At 35.8% G+C, this 23343-nt stretch overlaps 1 protein-coding gene across 6 annotated transcripts in view; it reads left to right on the plus strand.

The window, feature by feature from the left end:
* The window catches only part of PPHLN1 (periphilin 1), a 160860-nt gene that overhangs the window by 124035 nt on the left and 13482 nt on the right, over positions 1–23343 (plus strand). The window lies entirely within an intron of this gene.

The following is a 23343-nucleotide window of genomic DNA, read 5'->3' on the forward strand; positions in this document are numbered from 1 at the left end:
CCTGGGAATGTCTTCACTTAAAATGTACCCAGTTATAAAACTTTTCCAATACATTTGTTCCCTATGACATAAACTCCAGCACAAGCTTCATTCTCTCTACCTTTCCTTCTTGCCTACTATCAACAAATTTTAGGTAAGGATTTTCTCTAGTGGTTCCAAATAATTGTCCCTTGTTATTCAGTTCCCCTGCTATAAGTTGACATGTCTGAGTGTTTATTTTTAAAGGACATTTGTAAGTGGTATGGCATAGTAAGCACTGGGGTGTTTCCACTTAGTGTTGTAACTTCTCAGAGCCCTTTTCCTCATTTGTTAAATGGAGTTAATTACACACTCTCCCACAGAACCAACAAAGCACTGAATGTGAAAGCCACTTGTATATTGGAAATCACTATACAGTTGTTCATGATAGTATTAAGAATTACGTTGCCTGTTTCTTTGCAGCTTTGGAATTTTGAGTACTTTCAAATTATTTCTTAGGAATATTATGTAGCAAATCTATAGAAGTTTAACTCTGAGAGGCTATTTTCTCATCATTGTCAGGATTTTGGTTGTTAAACCTTTTACCCTTATGCTTCTGCTTTTTTTTTTCTTTTTTCCCTCCATTCATTCAAAATGAAATGTAAAAACAATTTTACTATGAAATTTTTTTTGAGGGGGGACTTCATAATTTATCTAATACATTTTCCATTTGGCTTGTTCTTTTACCTATTTGTTCTAATCTATTTTTCTAGATATAGGAAGTACCATAAAAAGGTAAATATTTCCTTCTCCTTAGAACTCCCTGCTTTCCCTCCCCGTTCCTTAAACATAAATTATTCTCATATTTTCCCTTCATTTGTCATTTTTCATTTTTAAGATGTGATCCATTTTGTGACATCTGCTGTCTTGTCTTAACTGTTGTTTAATTTAGGTATTAGATAATAATCATGTCTGTCTTACACACTCATGTGCTAACACCAGTGTGAGTTAGTTGATAATCTCAGTTCATTTATACAAGATGTTTTCAAAGTTGCACTAAGAAAATCTTACATTTCTACTTAAGGGTAACTTGAAGTTAAACTTTAGAAATGAAACGATTTTTAGTATCTGGTTCATTGGGAGACATTTATATTATCTGTTTTGTTGTGCCCCCCCTCCCCCCTATTTTTCCTCTTGTTTTATTTTGTTTTCTAAAGAACTATTGTAGGAAATTGGGCATTTCTATTTAGAATAATTGTTTACTTCAGTTACCTGGGATATTATTTGAAGGATTTTTTATCAGCCTCAGAGCTGCATTTTAAGATTTCTTATCCCTCAGTTATCTGGACTTTGGGGCAAATGAACACTTCAACATCATTTCTGGTTAGCTGATGATCATGCTAAATTCCTCTATGCTTGCTATTGTGCTCTACTTTTAAAGCACTTTAATGATGTATTACATATACAGAAAGAAGGATTCAAAACATAATTGTTAATCTGAGCGATTTCTCACAAAGCAAATATTGTGAGAACTACCATTCAAATTGGGGTGCTTGGGTGACTCATTCAGTTAAGCATCTGCCTTCTGCTCAGGTCATGATCCCAGGGGTCCTGATCAAGCCCTGCATCAGGCTCCCTACTCAGTGGGGAGTCTGCATCTCCCTCTGCCCCCCCCTTTTGTGTGCTCTCTCTCTGTCTCTCTCTCTCTCTCTTTTTTTTTTTTTTTTAAGATTTTATTTATTTATGTGAGAGAGAGCATGAGCGAAGAGAAGGTCAGAAAGAGTAGTAGACTCTCCATGGAGCTGGGAACCCAATGAGGGACTTGATCCCAAGACTCCAGGATCGTGATCTGAGCCGAAGGCAGTCGTCCAGCCAACTGAGCCACCCAGGCGTCCCTCTCTTTTTTTTTTTTTTTTTTTTAAAGATTTTATTTATTTGACACAGAGAGAGATCACAAGTAGGCAGAGAGGCAGGCAGAGGGTTGGGGGGAAGCAGGCTCCCCGCTGAGCAGAGAGCCTGATGTGGGGCTCGATCCCAGGATGCTGGATCATGACCAGAGCCAAAGGCAGAGGCTTAAACCCACTGAACCACCCAGGCGCCCGTGTCTCTCTGTCTTTAATAAATAAATAAGATTTTAGAAAAAAAATACTATTCATATCAAGAAGTAGGACATTACCAGCACCCCAGGAGGCCCTTTATACCCTCTCCCAGTTACTACCACCTCCTTTTTCCCAAAGATAGTAACCACTAAATTGATTTCTAACATTGTAGTAGTGTTTTGTCTGTTTTTAAACTTTATACAGATAGAATAATATTGTATATACTGTGTCTAGTTTTTTTTTTTTTGGTTCAGTGTTGTGTTTGTGAGATTCAGTGATAATGTTGACATGTAATGGAGCTCCTTATGTTTTCATTTGCATTTCCCTGTTTACTAATGATGCTGAGGACCTTTTCATATGGTTACTGGCACCTGTTTTAGAAAGCACCTGTTGATTTCTTTGAAAAAGATGGATGGTACTTTGATAGGAATTGCATTAAATGTGTAGATTGCTTTAGGTAGCATAGACATTTTCACAATATTTATTCTTCCAATCCAGGAGCGTGGAACATTTTTCCATTTCTTTGTGTCTTCCTCAATTTCTTTCATGAGTACTTTATAGTTTTCTGAATATAGATTCTTAGCCTCTTTGGTTAGGTTTATTCCTAGATATCTTATGGTTTGGGGTGCAATTGTAAATGGGATTGACTCCTTAATTTCTCTTTCTTCTGTCTTGTTGTTGGTGTAGAGAAATGCAACTGATTTCTGTGCATTGATCTTATATCCTGACACTTTACTGAATTCCTGTATAAGTTCTAGCAGTTTTGGAGTGGAGTCTTTTGGGTTTTCCACATAGAGTATCATGTCATCTGCGAAGAGTGATAATTTGACTTCTTCTTTGCCGATTTGGATGCCTTTAATTTCCTTTTGTTGTCTGATTGCTGAGGCTAGGACTTCTAGTACTATGTTGAATAGCAGTGGTGATAATGGACATCCCTGCCGTGTTCCTGACCTTAGTGGAAAAGCTTTCAGTTTTTTCTCCATTGAGAATGATATTTGCAGTGGGTTTTTCATAGATGGCTTTGATGATATTGAGGTATGTGCCCTCTATCCCTACACTTTGAAGGGTTTTGATCAGGAAGGGATGCTGTACTTTGTCAAATGCTTTTTCAGCATCTATGGAGAGTATCATATGGTTCTTGTTCTTTCTTTTATTGATGTGTTGTATCACATTGACTGATTTGCGGATGTTGAACCAACCTTGCAGCCCTGGGATAAATCCCACTTGGTCGTGGTGAATAATCCTTTTAATGTACTGTTGAATCCTATTGGCTAGTATTTTGGTGAGAATTTTTGCATCTGTGTTCATCAAGGATATTGGTCTATAGCTCTCTTTTTTGATGGGATCCTTGTCTGGTTTTGGGATCAAGGTGATACTGGCCTCATAAAATGAGTTTGGGAGTTTGCCTTCCATTTCTATTTTTTGGAACAGTTTCAGGAGAATAGGAATTAGTTCTTCTTTAAATGTTTGGTAGAATTCCCCCGGGAAGCCATCTGGCCCTGGGCTTTTGTTTGTTTGGAGATTTTTAATGACTGTTTCAATCTCCTTACTGGTTATGGGTCTGTTCAGGCTTTCTATTTCTTCCTGGTTCAATTTTGGTAGTTTATATGTTTCTAGGAATGCATCCATTTCTTCCAGATTGTCAAATTTGTTGGCGTAGAGTTGCTCATAGTATGTTCTTATAATAGTTTGTATTTCTTTGGTGTTAGTTGTGATCTCTCCTCTTTCATTCATGATTTTATTTATTTGGGTCCTTTCTCTTTTCTTTTTGATAAGTCTGGCCAAGGGTTTATCAATTTTATTAATTCTTTCAAAGAACCAGCTCCTAGTTTGGTTGATTTGTTCTATTGTTTTTTTGGTTTCTATTTCATTGATTTCTGCTCTGATCTTTATGATTTCTCTTCTCCTGCTGGGCTTAGGGTTTCTTTCTTGTTCTTTCTCCAGCTCCTTTAGGTGTAGGGTTAGGTTGTGTACCTGAGACCTTTCTTGTTTCTTGAGAAAAGCTTGTACCACTATATATTTTCCTCTCAGGACTGCCTTTGTTGTGTCCCATCCCACAGATTTTGAACCGTTGTATTTTCATTATCATTTGTTTCCATAATTTTTTTCAATTCTTCTTTAATTTCCTGGTTGACCCATTCATTCTTTAGAAGGATGCTGTTTAGTCTCCATGTATTTGTGTTCTTTCCAAACTTCCTCTTGTGGTTGAGTTCTAGCTTCAGAGCATTGTGGTCTGAAAATATGCAGGGAATGATCCTAATCTTTTGATACCGGTTGAGTCCTGATTTAGGACCGAGGATGTGATCTATTCTGGAGAATGTTCCATGTGCACTAGAGAAGAATGTGTATTCTGTTGCTTTGGGATGAAATGTTCTGAATATATCTGTGATGTCCATCTCATCCAGTGTATCATTTAAGGCCTTTATTTCCCTGTTGATCTTTTGCTTGGATGATCTGTCCATTTCAGTGAGGGGAGTGTTAAAGTCCCCTACTATTATTGTATTATTGTTGATGTGTTTCTTTGATTTTGTTATTAATTGGTTTATATAGTTTGCTGCGCCCACGTTGGGGGCATAGATATTTAAAATTGTTAGATCTTCTTGTTGGACAGACCCTTTGAGTATGATATAGTGTCCTTCCTCATCTCTTATTATAGTTTTTGGCTTAAAATCTAATTGATCTGATATAAGGATTGCCACTCCTGCTTTTTTCTGATGTCCATTAGCATGGACATTCTTTTCCACCCCCTCACTTTAAGTCTGGAGGTGTCTTCGGGTTTAAAATGAGTTTCTTGGAGGCAACATATAGATGGCGGAGAAAGACAACTATCATATGATTTCCCTGATATGAGGGAGTGGTGATGCAACATGGGGGCTTAAGTGGGTAGGAGAAGAATCCATGAAACAAGATGGGATAGGGAGGGAGACAAACCATAAGTGACTCTTAATCTCACGAAACAAACTGTGGGTTGCTGGGGGGAGGGGGGTTGGGAGAAGGGGGGTAGGGTTATGGACATTGGGGAGGGTATGTGCTTTTGGGTAAATTGGAAGGGGAGATGAACCATGAGAGACTATGGACTCTGAAAAACAATCTGAGGGGTTTGAAGTGGCAGGGGGGTGGGAGGCTGGGGTAACAGGTGGTGGGTATTATAGAGGGCACAGCTTGCATGGAGCACTGGGTGTGGTGAAAAAATAATGAATACTGTTTTTCTGAAAATAAATAAATTGGGGGAAAAAAATCTAAGCAATAACTGGAAGTTTGAAGAATAAAGTAATCACTTCACCCAAAAAAAAAAAAAAAAAAAAAAAAAGAAAGCACCTGTTGAGATTCTTGCCCATTTTCCTATTAAGTTTTTTACTTTAATTAATTAGCAGAGTTCTTTATTATTCTAAATACAAGCCCTTTGCTAGTTATATGTGTTGCAGATATCTTTTCCTATTTTGTAGCTTTTTTTTTCATTCTTTTTTTTTTAAAAGATTTTATTTATTTGACAGAGAGAAATCACAAGTAGGCAGAGAGGCAGGCAGAGAGAGAGGGGGGAGAAAGCAGGTTCCCTGCGGAGCAGAGAGCCCGACGCGGGGCTCGATCCCAGAACCCTAGGATCATGACCTGAGCCGAAGGCAGAGGCATTAACCCACTGAGCCACCCAGGCGCCCCTTTTTTCATTCTTTTGATGTTTTTGGAAGAATAAAAATCTTACTTTTTTTTTTTTTAAAGGTTTTTTTTTATTTATTCATGAAAGGCAGAGAGGCAGAGGGAGAGCAGTCTCCCCACTAAGCAGGGAGCCCAGTACGGGACTTGATCCCAGGACCCTGTGATTATGACCTGAGCTGAAAGCAGACACCTAACCATCTGAATCACCCAGGCGCCCAAAATCCTTACATTTAATGTAGTCCAGACTTTTTAGTCTTTTTCTTTATTACTGTTATTTGTCTCCCATTTAAGAGAGCTTTTATTACCTTCTAGAAGATATTTTGTTTTATCTTTTACATTGAGTCACAATCCATCTGCAGATTACTTTATGTATAGTGCATGTTAGATATGTCAGGAATCCAAGTTTTGTTTTTTTCCACCCATATCGACTTTCATTTGACCTGGAACCATTTACTGGAAAGACTGTGTGTTCCTTACCTCTCTGCATTGACACCTGTGTGGTGAATCAAGTGTCCATATGTATGTGAATCTATTTCTGGATTCTGTTCTATGCTGTTAGTCTCATGATCTTTGCAATAATACCATGCTGTTTTTGTTAACATGGCTTTATAATAAGTCTTGATATCCAGTAGAGCAAGTTGTCCTACTTGTTGTTCTTTTTCAAGAGTACCTGTACTTGGAGCTGTGAACATCTGTAGGAATTTTAGAATCACTTTCTCAGTTGCTCAGATACAACAAATAAAGCCTGCAGGATCCTGGCTCAGGATCTCTCAGGAGGTTGCTATAAAACTGATAATGGGGGCAAAAAGAGGGCTATAGTCTCTGAAGATGTGACCAGAGTTGGAAGATTCACTTCCAAGCCCACTCCTGTGGCTGTTGGTACAAGTTTCACTTCCTCACCATGTGGACCTTTCCACAAGTCTTCTCATGGCATGACCCTCCCCAGAGCTAGAGTCCCAAGAGAGAGAAAAGGAACAGTGCTTTGCTGCCTTTTTGGATCTATTCTCCCAAGTTACATACCCTCCGTTGCTTCTACCTTGGTCTGTTCATTAAAAGTAGTCACTAAGCCTAGCTAACACTCTATAGGAAGCTATTACACAAGGATGAAAATACCAAGAGATGGGGATCACTGCAGGCCATCTTGGGAGTTGGCTGCTGAATCTCCCATGATCAGTGTTAACTAAAGTATGTCTTTTTCAAAGAACCAACTTTTGATTTTATTCTTTTCTTTCTTGTTTTGTATTTTATATTTCATTGAATCTTACCTTTATTATTTTCTTTCCTTCTACTTTTTTGGTTTTAATTGCTGTATTTAGGAAAAAAAAAACAACTCTTGAACTAGGTAATGATTGATTAGTAGCCTTTCTTTTAACCTTTACATTCCTTCTCAAGGCTTTGTTTCATCTTCCAGAAATTGATGTTATTTTTATTGTCATTCAGTTTAGAATATTTTGAGGGGATTTCTTAGAGTTTAGAATATTTTAAAATTTCCAAACATAGGAGATTTTGTAGCTTTTTTAAAATAAATTTTGTATTTTTAATATTTTTAAAATAAATTTTGAATTCAAAACCACTGTAGTAGAAAACATACTTTTTAGGATTTGAGTTCTGTGAAATTTGTTGTGACTTACATTGTGGGCCAACGCATAATCAGTTTTTTAAGTATTCTATTAAATTCTCTATTATATCCAGAGCACCTGAGTGACTCAGATGGTTAAGTGTCTGCCTTCAGCTCAGGTCATGATCCCAAGTCCTGAGATCAAGGCCCACGTTGGGCTCCCAGCTCAGCAGAGATTCGGCTTCTCTCTCTTTCCCTGCCTCTCACCCTGCTTGTGCTCTGTCTCTCAAATGAATAAATAAAATCTTTAAAAAAATAAAAATAAATCCTCCATATCCTTACTGTTGTTTGCTTATCAGTTTCTGAAAGAGTTGTATTAAAATCTTCAAATGTTTCTGGGTTCATGTGTCTCTTTTAAATGTTTTTTTTTTCCTTTTATATATTGGGTCTATGATGTAAAGTACATATGAATTTACAGTTATATCTTTCTGAAGTAGTTTTCTTCATCTCTATTACTGCCTCATACTTATCTAAATTTTTAACATGGTATCTTTTGTCGTGTTGCTTTCAGCTATTTTGAATCTTTATATTTAAGGTATTTTACTTATAAGCAGCATGTAGTTTGTTTTTTCATCCATTTGGATAAAATATGTCTTTACTTGAATCATCTGGTCCATTTATATTTAATATAATTACCGATATATCTGTGTTTAATTGTTCTTCCTATTCTGTAGTCCTTTGCCTCTCCTTTTTTCCATCTTTGATTTTGAAAATTTTCGTTCATTGTCATACACCAATAGTTATACACTGTTCTTTTCTTGTTAGTTATACACTGTGTTGCACCATGCATCCCTGACTTACTGAAGTCTAATATACCCTAGTATTTTTAACTTCTTAATGATCAGTGTAAGCACCTTAGATCATTTTAACTCCATTGAACCTCCTCTTGATTGATCTGTTACCAGTGTGTTTCATTTCCATATATATTTTAAACCCCACAAGACACTAACAGTGTTCTTTGCAGTTAATACTCATTTAGGCTTATTTAAATATTTACTCTTTTTATAATTTTTATTGCTTCTTACATCTCCAACTTCTGCCAAGGATCATTTTCTTCTACCCAAGAACAATGACTAAATAGATCCTAGTGTATCCCCACTATGGAATTTTATATAGTCTTTAGAAGGATTTATGGAGAACTGTCACAATACTGATGCGTTATTTTAGTAGTTAGAATAAGTACTGTAGGAACTTTGGAGTTAGCGGATTTGGTTTGAATCCCAGTTCAGCCACTTAACTAAATGTCTTTGGATACGTCATTTTTCTGAGCCTTTCTTTGCTCACTACTCTAGGAGGAATGGTGCTATTATCCACTTCATAATAATGTTAGAGTTAAATGGGAATGTGTGGTTAAGTTGGCTAGGACATTGTCAGTAGCCAGAATGGCTGTCATTACTGTTTTATACTATTTTTCATGGTTGGTGAAAAGTATTTAAGTCTTTATATGTGCTTATGAGGCTTTTGTGGATTAGCTTGGAATCCCAACTTAGAAAAATAAGGCCCACCTTGCAACCAAGTAACTTAGAAGTTACAGTGAAAAATACTCTGTTCCTTTGGTCATTCTTGTATTTTAAATTATAACATTACTTACTGGGCTGAAATTATAATTAATGTCATTAACCAAGAAGAGAAAAATGAAAAAAATGACTCTTCTGTCAGTTTCATTTAATGATTCTCTCTTACAAGAAATGAAAGGTAAAGAACAAAGTAGATCTTAAATACTGAAATGAGTAGGATGGGGATACTATGATGCTATATTGTCATCTCTTTTTACCTAGGATGATAGTAATTATATTGGGGCTACTAGGGCTTGATTTTTGTACATATATTTATAAAGATTATTCTGCTTGTGAAAAAGCCTTTAAAATATATAATAGTAATGTTATATTTGAGGTAAAGTTTTTTGCCTCTTGTTTTTTTTACCCACACAATCCCCATGATAGACTGATAGGAAATATTTTAGGATAATTTGAAATACTCATTTATGTTACGCAAATTCAGGTTAGAGAGTTTTTTAAATTCCGTATCAGCAAATATCCTGGTACACCTTTTCTCCATTAAACTGCTTCTTTCTGTCAAGTTTTCCCAGAACGTTTTATACAGATGCACTCCATTGTCTTCTGCTATATATAGACTGTGTCAAATTGTGGTGCTTATTTCTATCTTTAGGATAGTTCTAGCTTTGAGATTATTTTTACTATTTATATATAAATACTATACTATTTATTTACTGTTTACTGTATTTATTTTTCATTGGCTTATTTAGGCCAATACACACACACACACACACACACACACACACACACATTCTTCTTTTGAGGATTCTCAATTACAATTCTTTACCAAGAGTTTTGATGGTTTTATACTGCATTGATTTCTAATTACAGTTTGCAGTGCTGTGCCCTGAAATTTTATTCTACTATTAGCATCCTTCATTGATGCTTTTTGAAAAAAGCAAAGAAGAACCTTTTGTGCTTATTTCAACAACTGTTGTACTACATGTATTTCTCTATCCTTTATATTATTGTCTAAGAGTTACAGATCAGATCAGGTCTTAGTAATAATAAAGATTTTGTAATCTAGAGGTTTTAAGTAGTACTCATTTTTTCTACTTAAATATTTAATCATAAGCTGTTTTAGCAAAAATTATCGGTGCCCTTGAGACAAACCTTAAAGAAATGCATGTGATTATCTAAGTAGAGGCTTTTTCTTACATAAAAATACTTTTCTATTCCATGTTTCTAATGTAGTATATTCTCAATGGTGATCATGAAAGAGATAAGGGCCCCATGTAAGGCAAAGGAATAAAAAATATTAAATTAACTTTTTAGTGGAAGCCTGGTATTAAGGGAGGGTCATTTGTTTGCAGCAAGTTTAGTTTTCAAAATTTTGTTTTATTTATACTAAAAATTTATTTTTATTCACTGAATTCATCAGTTGCACAGCCAACTGTTGTTTGCCCATGTAAGGGAAACAGCCAAAAGTTAATAATAACATCTTTGCCTCCTACTCATAGCCAGCATATGTTCAACTACAATACTACTTACCTTTTAGAGCTGAAAGGTGAATTACCTAATTAATTATCTTTGTATCGTTTGGCATTCCTTGGCTCTAGTGGGCTCACAGTAAATGTTTAACAGTTGAATGAATGGAAATAGGAGTCCTCAAAGCATCCTGAGTCCCATGTAGTTTGGCTCTGCTATTTTAGCTTGAAGGTAAATACTAGAGTAAATCTTCAAGAATCCTTCCTTTCAGGGAGTTAGAAGGAAGTAAAGGAAGAAGCAAAATCATCTTTATTCATTTGGTTGCAAAAACAGAGTCCACAAGATTGAGACGATTTCTCATGAATTTACTGCATATGACTAAAATATATATTGAGAAGATGGTACAAAATATTATTGATGAAAAATATTGGATATTTATGACAGCCTATGAATGGGCAAGGGGAAGAAATTATTTTTCTTTTTTCTTTATAATTTTATTTATGTATTTGACAGAGAGAGAGTATGCATGAGAATGCAGGCAGAGAGAGAGGGAAAAGCAGGCTCACTGTGACTCCGGGCTAGATCCCAGGACCCTGGGATTATGACCTGAGTGGAAGGCAGATGCTTAACAGACTGAGCCACCCTGGAGCCCTGAGATGATTTTTTTTTTTAAATTTATTTTTCAATATGCAGTTTTACTATAATGTATTTAGATATGGATTGTTTTAAAAATTGTTTCTGGTTAAGATAATTTATGCTTCCTGTACCTGAGACTTTGCATTTTTCATTAGAGCTAGAAATTTGTTATCTCTTTAAATTTTGAGTATCCTCTATTCTTTTTTTTATGTACTTCAGTTGGATGTAGGTAGATTTTTTTTATCATCCTTTCAGTTCTCCTAAACTTTCTTCTTTTATCTTTTTTTAAAATCTAAAATTATAAGTATTTTGTTCAAAACTCTCAAATTTTCAGTTCTGTATAGTTTACTATTTAATCCATTCATTGATTTCTTAATTTCAGTTATATTTTCCATTTCTAGAAGTTTAATTTAGTTTTCTTAAAATCTGCCTAGAATTAGATTGTTTATTGCTCATGCTTCTGTTCTTTCTTATTCTTTTGCATCTTATCTTCTGTAATGGGTAATTTTAATACCTGAAGTCTGAGGGTTTTAATCCAGTTGCTGTTTCTGCTGACTTTTGCTCATGGTAGCATGTTCCCTTGTATAATTTGTATTTTGGAGTTGTGAGTTTATATTTAGAACTTCCAGTGTACATGAAAGTAGACCTGTATTTATGAATATTCAGAGGAAATTGCATCTCGTTGCCTCCGGAGGCTCAATCAAGGCAGAGAGGTTTCCCTGTTTTTTTCTTTTACTGATAGGTGATTTCTGTTTGTTTTTTCTAGTTCATCCTGTTACAAAGGTCATAGCTTTATGCAAAGGCCTGAGATTTCAGCTCTGTCTTGAAAGGGCCAAATGTCATGTCTCTCCTGACCAGGCTCTAAGTTTTTGGCTCTTTGGGTCAGCCATAGCCCATAATGTTAGCTTGTCACTCTGGTTTCTTGTTTCTTCTTTTTTTATGATTGCTGGCAATTACCCTTAGTTACTTTAAGACCTTAACTGTGCTTTTAAAAGAATGTGTTTCTAAGTTTTTTGAGGCAGAAGAGTTTTTGGAAATAGTATGTTGTCTTTCCTATCTTCATTTTCTATGCTTAAAAAGCTTTGGTGGCTTGTTTCAGCTTATACCAGAAATGGTAGAAATGTGACTGCTCCTTATTTAGTGCTTTCTGTTATGCTATTAGCCTTGAAACGGAGATTTTTGAAAAATCATTTTTAGTTAGGGGAATCAAAGAGGCTTCATTTTGGAAGTGACATTTGCTTGGATCCTTAAAATTCAGGTAGGAGTCTCAGAGATAGGAGGTAAAAGATTGTAGACAGAAGTGAATGAATTATATGAGCATAAGTTGGAAAATAGGGAACTATAAGGAATAATCAACAATTTTAAGTTTAGTTTGAGTAAAACCATATCTTACATGGGTGTTTTTTAATCTCCTTCCCATACTCTTCATTTTCTCATCCTCCTCCCCAGCCACATTTATTGCTATAACTTCATAGAGTAGATGTTGACAGAATTATATTAGTGTGCTATATTAGAAGGATCGTGAGTAGTCTTGAATAATAGGCTCAGAAACTTTGTCTTGATTTCATAGAAGAGCTTTGGAAAGAAGCATTCTGGTATACTCCAATTCAGTTTTCACACTAACCATCCAGAGTTAGTACAGACCCCACAAGTTAAAGGGTATGGTCCCCAAGAAGACAGCCCTTAATTCAGAAACCAGCTGCACTGTGGGGTCCCCAGGCCACTTGTACTTCTGACCAACTGGCTAAAAATTTGGGGGTTCCCATGACCCCATCAGATCTAATAATATGCTAGAACAACTGATAGAACTCAGAAAAGTGCTATACTTAATGATTATGGTTTTGTTATAAAGGGTGCAAATCAGGAAGGAAATAATTGTTTCAACTCCACTGGTGTACTGTAGTTCTGGCAGTAAGCACTCAGAGTTAGTGCAGACCCCACAAGTTAAAAGCACACAGTAGGAGGGGTGCCTGGGTGGTTCAGGCGGTTTAGCATCTGCCTTTGGCTCAGGTCATGATCCCAGAGTCCTGGCCTCGAGCCCCCTATCAGGTTCTCTGCTCAGTGGGGAGCCTGCTTCTCCCTCTCCCTACACCTGTCGATCTGCCTGTTTGTGCTCTTTCTCTCTCTCTTTGTGTGTCAGATACATAAATAAAATCTTTTTTAAAAAAGCACATATTAGTAGATGAGAAATTACAGTAGTGTGAGACAGGGTCTGATTACAGACCATTTTACAGAAACTTTTTGGTAGATAGTAGATGGCAGACCCAGATAGTTTTTCTGAGAATAGCTGGATTGGAGCTCAATCACTGAAAAATTTAAATGACAGGAGAAAATAGTTTGAATTCTGTTGATTGGAAATATGTTTTATGGATGAATTTCAAATATGTAAGAATTAGAATCAGGATTTAAAAAAAAATACTAGTTGAAAAAAGGAATGGGGGCCCCTGAATGGCTCAGTCAGTTAAGTGCCTGCCTTAAGCTCAGGTCTTGATCCCAGGGTCTTGTGATAGAGTCTCAGAGTCTGGCATCGAGCTCCATGCTTAGATGTGAAATCTGCCTCTCCCTCTCCATCTGCCTCTCCTCCAGCTCATCCTTTCTCTTCCTCTCTCTCTGTCTCTCAAATAAATAAGTAAAATCTTAAAAAAATAATAAAAAATTAAAAAATTTAAAAGTTTTAGTGTGGCTGTACAGAAATGTTTGTTCTTCAGGTGAGATGTTAAGAGCCTGAATTAGATTGCTAGAGTCAGAAATGGAGAAAAGTACATGAGACTGTGTGGCAGGTGAATAATTAAAACTCGCAGACCTATTTATTTATTTGTTTGTTTGTTTGTTTACTGATGTTGGAACACTTGTGGAAAGGTAAGGGTAATATGAGAGAAACTGAAGACAAACAGATGGAATAATTGATGAAGCAAGAGAGACTGTCAATAGTACAGATAAAGAGACTAACCTTGAACATTTAGAGAAACACTTTTCTGCAACTAGAGCAAAGGAGAATAAAGTGGCGGCCATTTTTAAGGTAGAGAGGAGGTAAGTTTAGGAGAGGTAATTTTGCTGAGAGTTAGGGGAAATGGGATAGGGTGGGGAGAGTCCTATCAGCACTTGGAGTTCCTGACTAGGCATGGAAAGGACTTAAAATACCCCATATGGTGTATGTTGATATGGAAGTTAACAAGAGAGATTAAGGAGTGGATCAAATAATTGCAGTTTTGGACTTTTTCCAACAATTGACAGCATCCTTTGAGTAAGAGTGGAAAAGGCAAACCAGATTGTTATCCACAGTTGACGAATAAGAACACCTTAAATGTTGCTTTAAAAAAACAAAAACAACAACAACAAAAACAAAAACTCGCTGGTAAGATGGTAAAAGTGAAGTTATTGGGAAAAAAAAAATCAATAACACAGACTTAATCTCTTTCAGTCTTTAATCCAGCTTTAAATGCCATGAAGTTTGACCAGTTCTGTTGCCCAGATTTTTGAGCAGCTGCATATTGTGCAGTTCACAACTGATAAAAATTAAACTTAAACCTCTAATACAGTGTAGCTGTCAATTGTGATACATTTAAAAGGTGAGGTAAAAAAGAAAAAAGTACTCTAGTTAACGTTTTCGAAGTGTTCTTTTTTTTTTTCTTTTAACTAAGGCAGGAAATGGCTAATATATTTTAGAATTTTCCAACTAAAAAGAACGAACAATAGTATTTTTAAACAAAGGTGAGTTGCTGTGCTCCAGAATACTTTTTGTATCTCAATTTTCCTAGCCTAATGGAATGTTTCTGTTATTTCCTGACTTCTAAACCTGTTAAATATAATTGCTTCTCTGCTTGAAACACTCCAGCATCTTCTCATTATATTTAGAATAAAAATCCGAAGTCTTTACCTTGGCTGTCGAGATCTGCTAGTTTTGTCTACTACCTCTCCCTCCAAGTTTCTTTACTAGTATCCTTGTTTTTTACTGTGCTGCACTCACATTAGCCTCTGGATAGAACATGCTTTCCTCTCTTCTTGGTGGCCTTTGTTGATTCTGTTTCTACCTGAAATGCTCTCACGGGCCTCTTCTCATTTTTCAGGACCCTGCTTAAATGTTACCCTTTCACTCAAACATTTCTTTATTCCTCTGGCCAATTGATGTAGTTCCTCCATCACTGAACCTACTTTATTTTATTTTATTTTTATGTTAAAAAAAATATTTATTTATTTATTTATTTATTTGACACAGAGAGAGAGAGAAATCACAAGTAGGCAGAGAGGCAGGCAGAGGGAGAGGGGGAAGCAGGCTCCCTGCTGAGCAGAGAGCCCGATGCTGGGCTCCATCCCAGTTTCCTGAGGTCGTGACCGGAGCCAAAGGCAGACACTTAACTTACTGAGCCACTCAGGTAGCCCTTTATTTTATATAATACCACAGTTATACACATTTATGTGTTTCCATACATTTTGTTATATGTACTTTCCCACTAAGAAGAAGGTTTCCTAAAGATAGAGACAGTGTATTTTTATGTTCACCACTTACACAGGGTCTGCACCTGCTAGGTCCTCAAATATTTATTGACTTACTAGGCTTGTTTGTTGAGTGCATGGTTTCTAAGTATTAAGTACTTTGTGTTTATTCTGTCACTTAATTCTCACAACAGCCCTGTGAATTAAGTTACTGTTGCAATCCTCACATTGCAAATAAGGCAACTGGAGTTTACAGAATTATGTGATGTGCCCAGGGTCACTCAACAACCGAACACTAGGAGCTTGGTGAACATAAAATCTATGATCTCCATCACTCTGCCATATTCTTTCCCCACCCCATTAATAACTTCAATCCTTCCATATATGATATTTTAAAAAGTGAGACAAAAATAAAACTGGACATTTAAAATGCTTATGAACCTACCTTTCCATAATAGTTGCATAGTCTGTGGGGGTTTTTAAAAGGATTGAAGGCTGATTTTTTGGTGTGTGGTTTTGAAGATTGAATTGTACTTAAATTGCATCTGTGTTGTTCAGTGTGAATGAGCAATTACTTCTTTTGTAGAAAGAAAATGATAAAAAATTATACCTATGGTAATTTTTTACATTTTCTCCTTTATGTTTTGGCATAGCTATGGATATGAATGGCTCATTCCTCATGGTCATAATAAGTTGATTCTTACTGTGCAAAGGATTTGAGTTTGAGGTTTTTACTGTGTAATTATCTACATACGATGACTTGAAGGCTAAGAAAACATAGCTTCTTAATCTGATTTCCATATGGATAGTATGTGAGGAGAAGTGTATATTCTTTTTTTTTTTAACATAAATATGGGACGTTATAGTCAGAATTTGATTTTTAAAGTTGTATTTTGGTTCTAATTTAATGTAGCTTCTTTTGTCTCTACACTTTAAATAACTTAAGTGACATTAAAAAAAAGAATTCAGACTGCTGCTGCTGCTACAGAATCGAGCTATATGGGATAAATACTGGCTTGAGTCACTGGGGATGATTTGGTGTTTGAGGAAAAATTTTAGAGCTTTCCTGTCACACCTACACAACAGAGACAGGCAGAACTGGACAATTTTTGTTTTGTTTTACATATAATATAATATGTTTACATTTTAATTATTGCTTTATTCTAGTAATATGCAGTCTCTTTGACTTCTTAAATAATGTCACCCTGAATGGTACCCTTTCTGGACAGGTTTTATTTTAGGTTTTGGGTTTGGGGTGTGTGTGTGTGTGCACACACACATGGTGGGGGGCGTGTGTTTGGTTTGGTTTTTGCAAAAGACAGTACTAGTTTTTAGACATTTGTCTCTGTACAGTAGTCATTTTAAAAAATTGTTTTTCACCTTTGGTGTTTCATTTTAATAGTGAAAACTATGAATGTACAGTGAAGCAGGGTATTTCAAATTGAATTTTATTTTCTTCCTACACTATGATTATCAGATAGGGGAAAAAAGCTTTAGACTGAATCTTAGATGATTTGCTTAGATTTGGTTCTCACAAAATAATAGAATGTTGTCAATCTATGCAACAGGAATTAGGTATTTTAACCAAAATATGGTCTGTGTAGCGGATTGGCAATCCATTTGCGCAAACTACAGAAAAAACATTTTGCTAAGGAAGCTATCAGCTAGATTCTTTGTATAATTTTATACAAGGAAGTCTTACTTGTCAAAAACAATCTGGAGCCAAGACCTTTGTATTTTAAATACTTTAGACATTGAAGTGACTCTCTGTGTATTTAGAAGTAATAAAATTATGTATCTTTCAAGGTACTCTTTTTAGGCTTTTTACTATTTTAAAACAACTTTATAGTGTAAACTTTCCTACTTGATTTCAGAAAACTTCTATTTTACCTTCCTTGTAACGCTAAATCAATTAAAATTTTAATTGTGACCTTTACTTGATCAAGGAACAGTATTTATTGATGGCCCTTGTGAACAGATACATTTACTAATCTCAAAGAATTTGCATAATGTAATCAGTTGGAGGATGCCCAAAACAGTTAAAATTTGAGCGAAGGCCAAAATATAGAATTTTAAGCTTTAACAGAGATAATTTAAGATCCGTTTTGTTTCCAGCATAATACTTAATGGGAGACCATTACAGAGGAAGCAAAATAAATTGTATTTGCCTTCAGTATAATGGAGGAGGTAGGAAGGACAGAAAGGAACATACATTTCTTAAATATTTGGAGAATTCTGGAAAAATTGATCTGGAAAAACTTTCTGAAAGATGTCTTAAAATTTTGAATAAATTAAGTTTGAAAAGCAACCAAAGGAATGCAGATGGCATATGAGAGAGGGTAAAATACTGAAAAAGGTACAGGTGGATGGTATTTTGGTAAATAATGAGATTTAGTAGGTAAGATTTCCTGAAGAATTGTATTGGGAACCAAAGCAGCAGTATTCTGAGAAGGGTTTTTCCATCTGTAGGATGATGGTGTCTGTGAGTAGGTACATTTAGAACAAGAAGACTAGAAACAAAAACAATTAGGAATTCTGTAGTGTTATAACAGGATTGTACTGGTTAGGTCCACGCTAAGGTTGTGACTATAGAAATAGCAAAAGTAAAATAGCAAGAAATAAGGAAGTGCACAAGAGAGTCAAATTTCAGCACGCTGGTACCTCTGAAAACATATTGAACATTCCCTTTTAGAAGTAGAATCATTAATGATTTAATTTTTAGAGATGATTTAGTGTTTTTGCAGGAAATAAGTCTTAACCATAAATATTAATCTCTGAACTTTTAAAATACATGAAGCACTGAACTCTTATAGAGTGAAGCCACATTTTTATATTTATGCTTTTTATTGACATAGGACACTGAAAATATCTGAGAAGAGAAATGGTTCAATGCACTTCTCCAAGATGTGTTTATATGAAAAATTTCTGTTGTATCTGCATGTGCACATGGTAGTCTTGCATGAAGTAAGGTTAAAGGGGTTACCACAGTCTGCTGGGGTTTTTTGGCTCTTACAGTAAGGTCGTCAGCCTTTTGACCCTTACTTTATCTGAATCAATTCAATGTTCACTGCTGCTAATCTGAACAAAGATTTCATTTCTGGTTTTTCCTTTTATTCTTACCTAAAATATACCAATCATTCTAGTCTTAGCCATTTTGCCAGGAAAAAAAAAAAAAGTCTAATTTAAAAGCATAAGCTTTTAAATAATAACTAATTTAAAAACCAATTTTAGGAGCTTCTAGGTGGCTCAGTCGTTAAGGGTCTGCTTCGGCTCAGGTCAGGATCCTGGCATCCCAGGATCGAGTCCCACATTGGGCTCCCTGCTCTGGAGCAGGGAGTCTGCCTCTCCCACTACTTATGTTCCCTCTCTCGTTGTGTCTCTCTCTGTCAAATAAATAAAATCTTAAAATAAATAGATAGATAAAACAATTTTAATGAATGTACTACACATTAAAATATGTATGGTGAAGTTTATTAGACTGGTAGAGTTTCGTAGTTATAGTACTATCATTTTTATCCTCAGATTTTCAAATAAATAGAATATTTAGTTTTATTCAGTAATATCAGCTTACCCAAAATTATCTATAAACATTATTTAAAAATTTCATTTGACTAGATTCCTTCCTCAAATTGCTGGCTGTAGCTAAATTCTGTCTTCTAAAAGGCTCACTGAGGACCAGATTTATATCTCCATTTACTAAAATTTAATAGTACCATACTTAGTGACTAACAACACCTAGTGCTTGTCTTGAGTAGAATATAAGTAGCAGTGTAACTGATTGATGTAACAAAGACAACATCACGATCGAGCATGGTCTCTTCATTGTTGTGTACAGTGTTGTCATAAATATGTCTCTAATTCTTGGAAGGAACTTCAGTATCATTTGAGAAGTCATTAGTTTCTTTTATAAGTGGACAGATCAAAATTAATTATACTGTATAAATTTTAGTATTAAAAATATAGACTAGAAAATACCTACAGACAGACCTTGAAAATAGGTATTTTCATTCATAAGTAGTGGGGTATATGGACTTTTCCCATTGTACGTAATACCTTTGGAGGTAACAGTAAAATAATGAATTGTTTTTATTATTAATTAATTTTAACCCACTTTTAGTATACCTGATACTGATGTTCCTGTTTTTAAAATGAAGCTGTACTATTTGTGTTAGTTATGAATAATTCCTTTCTTCTGGAAAGAAAAAACACATTTTAGGAGCATTTGTAGTGGTATTTAATGTTATGTAATTGAAAAGCTTCTCTTTAGTAGAAGTGTAATTAATGAGACCAATAATATATATTTTTAAATTTTATTTATTTGACAGAGAGAGATCACAAGTAGGCAAAGAGGCAGGCAGAGAGAGAGGGGGAAGCAGGCTCCCTGCTGAGCAGAGAGCCCAATGCAGGGCTTGACCCCAGAACCCTGAGATAAGACCTAAGCCAAAGGCAGGGGCTTAATCCACTGAGCCAACCAGTTGGCCCTAATATTTTCTTCCTTACACTTGCAGATGAGCTGAAATTTTTCAGTAGGAATAACAAAAGCTGTATTTTTAGTGCAAACTCTAAGGACTTGTAGTTATTTAGTTCTTACCATGGAAAAGTATAGGCCAATTTAACTATGTTGGATAAAGCCTTCTGAAGCAGCTTTGATAAGTTTCCAGTTGCATCACCTTGGCATTCCTGCCAGTATTAGGCACTGCTGCCGAGCTGATGCACTACAGGGTCGGTGTCATTGTGCAGACCTTTGGTGCTCCCAGCTTGCCACCGCAACCCAGAAGGCCAGGTAACTTCTCTTCCATGGAGCTGGCCATTATGCTAAGTATCTGGAGAAAATTCTTTCTGATTTTAAGTTACAAAACCCACTCAAACTACCTTTAGCAAGTAAAGGGAAAGTATTGAAAGTTTTTAAGAATTTCTCCTGGGGCAAAGGTAGAAACCAGGTGTCGAGCCTGGAATTGGAAGGCCATTGGGCATTTCTCTTCCTTTCTAATTTCTCTTCATTTTCCCCACTGCCTCCTTCTCTACCTCTACCAACATCCACTTTTCCTATATTCCTTGTCATTGTCAACTTGATAAACCTGTTTCATAACCACATGTATGCTGAAATCACAACTTTCAGCATGAAACATGGAGAAATTTCATAGCAGGTAAAGTGATTTCCCCTAAAATCAATTTTTCAGTGTAGAATTTTAATGATGAAAAAATGGAATGATAAGGTCAGTGTACCTGATTCACTGAATCATTTGGGGAGGAAAAAAATAAGAAGAGCTAGCCTCCCTGCAGAATATATCAGACAAGTCCCATGTCAAAGAGGAGCTGCTCTTTCACCAACCACAGCAAAAATACCTTACAGAACACTAGTGCTTTCCTCAGCCTGAGGAAGATAACTCTTACATGCTTATATTTTATGAATTTATCTTAGTAGCATCCCTGAAATTGGGGAAATTGTCCAAGTTTTGGATTTCACTAATGGAATGACGAAGTATAGACACACACACACACACACACACACACACACACGATTTCTCATAATGGTGGCTTCTCCAAGCCACTATCTTTACACCATTCTTCAAAACCAACAGATTAATTTATCTTTGCCGAGAATTTAGTCTCATTCATGGCTTTATTTCTATTTTGTATTTAGACAATTTTGTTGAATTATGGCAATGGTATGGTAAAGGGTAAATTCGAAACCTAGCTGTGAATATCGTACTTTTTACAGCTAACTCCCTTTAATCTCTCTGCTCCAGTATTTTTATAAAATGGGGATAGTTAGGGGCACCTGGGTGGCTCAGTCCCTTAGGTGTCAGCCTTTGCCTCTGGTCATAATCCCAGGGTCCTGGGGTCGAGCCCTGCATTGGACTGTCTGCTCAGCAGAAGCCTGCTACTCCCCCTGTTTGTGCTCTCTCTGTCAAATAAATAAATAAAATCTTTTTCAAAAGCCTGGGGGAAATAGTTATTCCAGAGTACTTGTGAGGATTCCTGATCCATAAAATAATGTAAAAGGCTATATGAAAGTGTTACCGGTGACTTAATGTTTGTGATATGCCAATAATTTCTAAATGCTGTTTTGTTTAAGCAAACAAAAAACCCTTTAGAACTGTAGCCCATAACCATTTCTAGTCATAGAGACCTTTGCCTAAGATTCCTTTCCATCCTAGAATTTTTCCTATATAGTGAGCCCTCCCTGAGGATTTAAAGATTGGGCTCGGTAACTGTTAATGCTTTTAGATTCTTCTTCTTTTTAAAATTTTTTAAAGATTTATTTATTTGAGAGAGAGTCCCAATCAGACTCTGCATGGAGCCTGACAGAGGGCTCAATCTCGTGACCTGAGCCGAAACCAAGAGTCAGATGCTTAACTGACTGCACCATCCAGGCACCCCTGTACTTTTAGGCTCTGAGCCATTTTTCCATATATTCACCAGGTTAAAGCATTCTTAATATTGGATTCTCTCCAATCTCCTCTGCCAAAGATGAACTGGGAGGAAGTAAAGGGGGGTTTGGAAATAGCTTAGCTTAGTCACTCCTGCTGACAGATTTCTCCTGTCGGAGGGTAACTGGATGGATGGAGTTGTTCCTCTTCCATCTCTCAAACCACTGTAAGATTTTTCACTTAGGGAAGAAGTTGTTGCTAATTATTTGCTTTCTTTCAGCCTTAATCAAATCTAAAACATGACCTTTTCTATTGTCAGGACATTGTACTTTTTTGATTATTAATGTTAAATCATTTGAGGACTGGACTAACTCACAGGCAATTAAAAATTGGCTATTAATTTTTAAAAAGATTTATTTGGAAGTAATCTTAATTAAAATAAATTTTATTGGGTGCCTGGGTGGCTCAGTTGGTTAAACAACTGCCTTTGGCTCAGGTCATGATCCTAGAGTCCCAGGATCGAGTCCCACATGGGGCTCCCTGCTCAGCGGGGAGTCTGCTTTTCCCTCTTACCCTCCCCCTCTCATGTTCTCTCGCTCTCATTTTCTTTCTCTCTCTCAAATAAATAAATAAATAAAGTCTTAGAATAGATTTTCTTTGGATAACTCTTAGTTTGTTTTTTTTTTTAAGATTTTACTTATTTATTTGACAGAGATCACAAGTAGGCAGAGAGGCAGGCAGAGAAAGAGGAGGAAGCAGGCTCCCCGCTGAGCCCCATGCAGGGCTCAATCCTAGGACTCTGGGATCATGACCTGAGCTGAAAGCAGAGGCTTTAACCCACTGAGCCACCCAGGCACTCCTAACTCTTAAAATTTTTTTAGTTGTATACTCATTAGTATACATTAATATACATTATAGCATATAGTATACATTAATATACATTATGCTAATTTCACCCACTATAACAAATAACTATATGTAAAAATATCAGCTTAATATATACATAAGAAATTTCACCTTTTTAAACTTTTTTTTTTAATTCAAGGGAAATACATTCTGAGGGACAAATATCTTTTAAGTAATTGATTTGCCATTTTAACCTGTGATCTGTTTCATTTTGGTGAGTGCTTTAGACATTCACTCAGGAAAATGTCTAAATTAAGTCTTCCCTTACTTGCCTTTATTAAAGGATTTATATTGTCCTTAGACATGATTATATTAAAAGCCACGATGAAAGATTTTGTCATTTTGCAAAATATTTATTGTTAACCATTTTCTCAGCAAATAGAATTTTTAAACCTATTTTATAATGTATTTGCCTTTTATCCTCATTAGCCTTTTTATATTTGTTGAATGCTGGCAGTTTTTTCTCAAGCCAGTTACTGACATTGAACACAAAATTACTTTTCCTGGCTTATTGAATCAGATTTGAAGGGGATATTGCATAATGAATACATTGTTTTCCTCTAATTCACAGTCTTCAGTGGTGTATTGTCTGATATATAAGGAAAAAAATGTCCAGAGTGTAATATAAGTTGTTTTAAGTCCAAGGATAAGGTAAACCTTAAGTCCACCTGTTCGTTTCT

The sequence above is a fragment of the Neovison vison genome, chromosome 12, assembly GCF_020171115.1.
Source record: "Neovison vison isolate M4711 chromosome 12, ASM_NN_V1, whole genome shotgun sequence".
Taxonomy (NCBI): domain Eukaryota; kingdom Metazoa; phylum Chordata; class Mammalia; order Carnivora; family Mustelidae; genus Neogale; species Neogale vison.